Source organism: Bombina bombina, chromosome 6 (assembly GCF_027579735.1).
Source record: "Bombina bombina isolate aBomBom1 chromosome 6, aBomBom1.pri, whole genome shotgun sequence".
In the NCBI taxonomy this organism is placed as follows: Eukaryota; Metazoa; Chordata; class Amphibia; order Anura; family Bombinatoridae; genus Bombina; species Bombina bombina.
In genome coordinates, this window is record NC_069504.1 from 379,170,212 (window position 1) to 379,176,211 (window position 6,000).

At 31.9% G+C, this 6,000-nt stretch overlaps 1 protein-coding gene across 1 annotated transcript in view; it reads right to left on the reverse strand.

The window, feature by feature from the left end:
* The window catches only part of CPLX2 (complexin 2), a 574,901-nt gene extending 569,589 nt beyond the window's left edge, over positions 1-5,312 (reverse strand). Inside the window, exon 1 of the mRNA XM_053717084.1 lies at positions 5,232-5,312. The gene's annotated coding sequence lies outside the window, so the exon portion shown is untranslated. The remainder of the gene's footprint in view (positions 1-5,231) is intronic.
* Positions 5,313-6,000: the final 688 nt, after the last annotated feature.

Sequence of the window (6,000 nt, forward strand, 5' to 3'; positions counted from 1 at the left end):
GGAGTCTTAATTTAAGCAAAACAGAACAACTAGTTAAACTAATTGTAAGAGAAAATACAATTAAGTATGTGGAAATAAGCTCCACACATATAGGGTAAATATTAACTCAGCAAGAAATAGAGTTGGATAAATAAATAAATATCAGTTAAAAAGTTCCATCACATTCATTATATCCTTTATTACATAAACTAGGAACAAACAGGCATACAATAGCTAGGGCTTGGATAAATTAAAAACACTTAAACCAGGTTAATTTAGAATATCAATGTACTGTAATGAACATCTAAAAATAATATCTAACAGCCAGCAGTCAAAGGAAAGCTAAAATAAACTAAGCCCTTACAATCCAAGGGCTAAATTACATTTAAAGAATTAAAGCTAGGGCTGAAGGCTGTGAAAATAGTATCAATGTTTCAGCGAGTCATACATTTTAACCAAGGTAAGCAGTTAAAAATGGACAACAAGGAGAGACGACTCCTGTCGGACCCCTGACTCACGTTTCACAAAGAACGCTTCCTCAGAGGGTGTCAAAGAAAGTATGTGCTTAAAAGCAGTGGTAAATGCATGTAGTAATAAATGACAACATTCTAATGAAAAACATTATTATGATGAAAAATCAGGTTTTTTTTTAATTAAAAATTTTAGGCTAGATTACGAGTGGCACGCTAACAGTTATGCGTGATATCGGGTTTATCGTGTCTGTTTGCACGTGTTGGATGGAACGCTCATATTACAAGTTGAAAGTAAACGCAATTGCTTGATCATGTGATCAAGCGAGGCCTCAGAGCTCTGGTTAACTGTTTCGTAAAACAAAAAAAAGTGTCACAAATCACATCAAAAATACATTTAAAAGTACAGTTACATTCATAATAATAATATATAATAAAAATATGAAATACAAATATTGCAATAAAATGTTATAAGGGTTCAAAGATATGATGTTAGAATGAAAAAAAGAAGCTGCAAAGGGCTTTAACGTAGAAACACATACATACAAATGTCTATATATATATATATATATATATATATATATATATATATACTGTGTATATATATATATATATATATATATCTATATATATATATATGTGTGTGTGAGTGTGTTTATGTGTGTACAGATGTATTTATGTATTTATATGTGTATATATGTATTTACAGACATACACACACATAAACACATAGATACACACATATATATATATATATATGTGTGTGTGTGCATTGGAGCACTTTGCAGTCAAGTAGATGAAAACATGTTAAATGCAGCATATTTATGCAATATTCATTTTTAATAAAGTGTTATACTGTGTATTTACTGTAAATATTTCCCATTTCAATATTCTGCACACAGCAGAATATGTTCTAAGTATTTATATATATATATATATATATATATATATATATATATCTGTATATATCTATACCTATAAATAATAATATAGTTATTGATATATATTGTACCAAAATGCCATCAGATATATGTAGAAATATGTATTTGTGAATAAATAGAACATATTCTGTTATGTGAATAACATTGGAATGGAAAATATTAACATTTTCAAGTCAGGTTAGCGCAGTTGAGAATATGCGATTGGGTTTGCTTGCTAGTAGGGTGTTAGTTTTTTCCCACTTTCTTGACTTCTGTGGGGGAATACGTTATCGCGGTAGTGATATTATAACTTTTTGCATGCATCGGGTTAGCATGCAAGCAAAAACGTTTTAGTTCAAGTTGTAATACAGGCGCGTGCAAAAAGTCTACTTCTAGCGGAGTTAAAGTACGTGCAGGAGCGATAAATACCACTTCACTCATAACCTGGCTCTATATTGGTTATAAAAATTATGGTAAATTCATCTAAACAACAATGAACCGTTAGATTAACTCTTATTATTAAATAAAAGATTAATTTATGAAGTCACTTATTTTCTAACTAAATTTGATTCTACAGTCTATTTTTACTTTCTAATGAGATCGTAGCTCCAGTCACCATTTCAGGAAGAGGCTTTTTTTTTTTCTTTTTGCTGACATTTCTTTTAATAACCAATTAAAGTGCTTACATATATAGTTTTTTTTTAATGCCCTACGGCAATACATTTTTGAATATCATCCTCCAACCATCCAATCCAAATAAGTGTTCTGAAGAGAGAGAAAGAAAGAAAAAAGAAAGAGAGAGGGTGGGGGTAAATGGATATGGTAGATAGAAAGACAGACGGATAGATAATAAATAGATAGATAAATAGATATTTGTTCTCTCTATTTATATATTTATATATATATTCATTTCTCTGTACCACTTGAAATTAGGGTAAAGTGAGTACATATATCTGTAAAACTCAAAAAATGTTTTGCTGTAATTACAATGCTAATTTATCAGGGACATGATGATACTGACATTAAATGTATGTATTGATCTTTCGGTTCTTACTTTTGGGATACATATTTTTTTATTCTTCCAAATAACAATATAAACATTCCAAATTTCCCGTTGAGACTGACAGTTTACAAGTTTCTTTGTGACCATCCCAGTTAACCAAAACCTCTAGTCTTATCTGGCAATTACCCTTCAACAACATGTAGTATTTTATGATTATACATGTGTCCATGCTCGAGTGTTTCTTAAAGATTTTAGTTCATTTTTCCGGTGTACATTAGATGTTGGGGGTATATTTTTAATCTAATTGAATTGACAACTCTTCCTGTAAATATACAGAGAGTGGTGTGTGTAAGCTACAACACACCACACCCTTAGGGGGCGCTTCCTCAGTGTCAGTTAAGAAATAAACATAATATGTGTGTCTGGTAAGTTTAGGGTAAGTTTAGGGTCTTATAATGGGATAAGCTATCAACCTTAATACATTGGGTGACAGTAAATATAAAACTAAGTCATAATAAAGTTAAAAAAACCTATGTAAGTAACAAAGAGTTCTGAAAAAACACAATAATAATAATTCTCTTCTAACTCTTCCTGTAGGTTGAAATAACAGAAAACGATAAAATAAAACACCCATGCTGCTATAATATTTATTGACCAATTTGAATGGTGGTCAATGTCTTTTTCACATGTTCAGTGTTTTCAGAAATAATTTTAAAAAATGACTCATTGCAAACATGGGCGTCCACAGAAATTAATAAGTAATAGCTATTTGGATATATTCTGACAATAAAATACTCTCCACATATTTTTACATACATTGTGAAATAAATACAAAATTATATAAATAACACTTAAAGTGAATGTAAATTTTGATGTTTAAGTGCCCGTTTTTTAAAAATTCGATTAAAAACAGGGGCACTGTAATTCATCAAAATTTACATTTCACTCGTGTTGTGAAAATACTTACCTTTTAATCTTGACAGCCGCTGCATCGCTTTCCTCCACACGTTGCAAAGCCTCTTCCTGGGTCTAAAATGAGTAATCCGGCTTCATCCAATCACGGCGTTGAATCAGACACTGATTCCCCCGGGGGGGGGGGGGGAAGCCATGATTGGAGGATGACCGATCTATCATTTCTGACGTAGGAAGAGTCTTGCGACGACCGGGGGAAGATGGAGTGGCTGTCAAGATTAAAAGGTACAACACGAGTGAAATGTACATTTTTATGAATTAAAGTGGCCCTGTTTTTAATTGAATTTTTAAAAACTGGGCACTTTATCATCAAAATTTACATTCACTTTAACGACCGTCAAAATTGATACTAGGGAATATCAAAGTAGCCTAACATTCAGAATTCTGCATAGTTTCGTATGAGGATACAGGTCCAATTTGAAGAAATATTGTCCCCTTTTTTCTGATGGCCAAAACTTCCCCTGATATATAGACTGGTTGTATTACATGTCTCTACTCCAGACTTTCCCTAGAGAGTGTAAAACTCTTCTGCTACAAATAATAATTAATTGCATACTTCCTGTATAGAAAAGTTTACAAATATTTTTCTAGCAAAGTGCCTGATTAAGACACTTAAAATTGTCTTAAACGATTGCACTTAAAGGGACTTGTAAGCCACATTTTTTATTTCATGATTTAGAACGAGCATGCAATTTTAAAACAACTTTCTAATTTACTTCTATTATCTAATTTGCTTCATTATCTTGATATCATTTGTTGAAAAGAATATCTAAATAGGCTCAGAAGCTGCTGCTTGGTGTCTGCACATAGATGCCTTGTGTGATTGGCTCACCCATGTGCACTGCTGTTTCTTCAGCAAAGGATATCTAATGAATGAAGCAAATTAGATAATATAAGTAGATTGTAAAGTTGTTTAAAATTGTATTCTCTATCTGAATCATGAAAGAAAAATTTAGGGTTTAGTGTCCCTTTAAATTCATCCATGTTTTTCATGGCTAGCATATATTAATTTTTATTTATGATTTGTATTAAAAAAAAGAAAATTTGGAATACTCAGCATCTTAATTACTACATATACAGCATATGTGTGTTTGTGTGTATAATTTTTGTATTTGATTTACGTATAATGTATAAAGTTTGTATTTGACATATAGGCAGACATAATAGTCAAATATGGTATGATTATGTAATCTGGATTTTAATTTATAATTGTAGCTATACTGGGATGGTGCATTTTATTTATTGATAATTCTCAGAGCTCTTGGAAGCAATAATTTATAAATGTGCTCTCTCTTTGTAGACATCTTGTATTACTGTATACTGAGTGGATATTCCCCAATGGCAGGAATATGCAAATATTGCATACAGATCTTTACAAGCCTTTAAGTTTGGATAGCAAATTAGCAATGCTTTTTATTTGCTGTGGATAGGGAATGTACATAGGGTGTGAAGTGGGCATTCATTTCACTTTTCATGTAAAAAGCTGACTTGAAATAGATTTTGGAGTTTGTATTAATTTACAGTGAATTGTCATTTGAACACCTGTAGTATTTATGTACACTGGGGAATACAAGCCAAATTTAATGCAGCACTGTAATCTAATCCTGCACATTATTCTGTCAGCTTTTGCCTGGCTGAGTACCCAGAAAGGAGCTATCCCTTAGTCATAGTGCTGAAACAGACTGGCTTGGCTGCTCATCTCTCAAACAATATCTACAATTTAAATGGGCACATTGCAAATATTGTTCTGTGATCTCTCTCTTTGCAATGACAACAGGATACGTTACAGAAATTAACAGCACGATTTTTCAGCAGATGCAGCTGGGCCTACTAGCTAATAACGTAGCCAGAATGAACAGACAAAATATAAATAAGATTTGTACCAACCTCTCAATTGTTGTGTATCCTCTTATGGAAGATTGTTGTGCCCCTGAAATTATTTAAATCAGCTCCACTGCTTTGGTGTTTTTGTATTTTCCAGTTCTTCTCTTTCCTTTGCCTTACTGTCACTATATTTCTATGTCTCTCTACCACTTCACAGCTCTCCCACTCCTGCTCTGCAAGAAAAAGGTTGCTAAAAATAGCACACTCACGCCTGGGAGCGAAACTAGCACATCCTATACATTGGTTGAATTTGTATCATCCACTTTCCAGTCATATCTTCCTCTCTGTCTTATATTGTCTGCATTAATGCCACTTGGTGTTTTTGAGACATACCTAGCAAAAGATGATTCATTTCTAGACATGGTAAAAGGTAAATTAAGGATCCCTTAACAGGGAGAATGCTTTCCTGGAAAGGTTACAGAAACTGTAGATATATTATTTAATTTATATTTAAACCATTAAAACTGTTAAAATGTCATTTTGATATCTATTACTGAAGGTTACATTTTAATATGATATAACATGCATATTACAGAAAAAAAAGTCTTTCCTCTTTTGGGCTGTAGTGATTTTGTTTTTGATCATTTAAAATAACTTTATAAATAATACTTTTTTGCATTCTTTTTGATAATCAATCGACATTTTTAAGGTCACTAAGGTTACAGAAATAATCTGCAAAACAAATACTATTCACATAAATACCACATAGAAGTATTTTTAAGGGTTAATTAGTTAATGTAGCCATTAAGGCTTCAAATCTTATTTGCTTGCT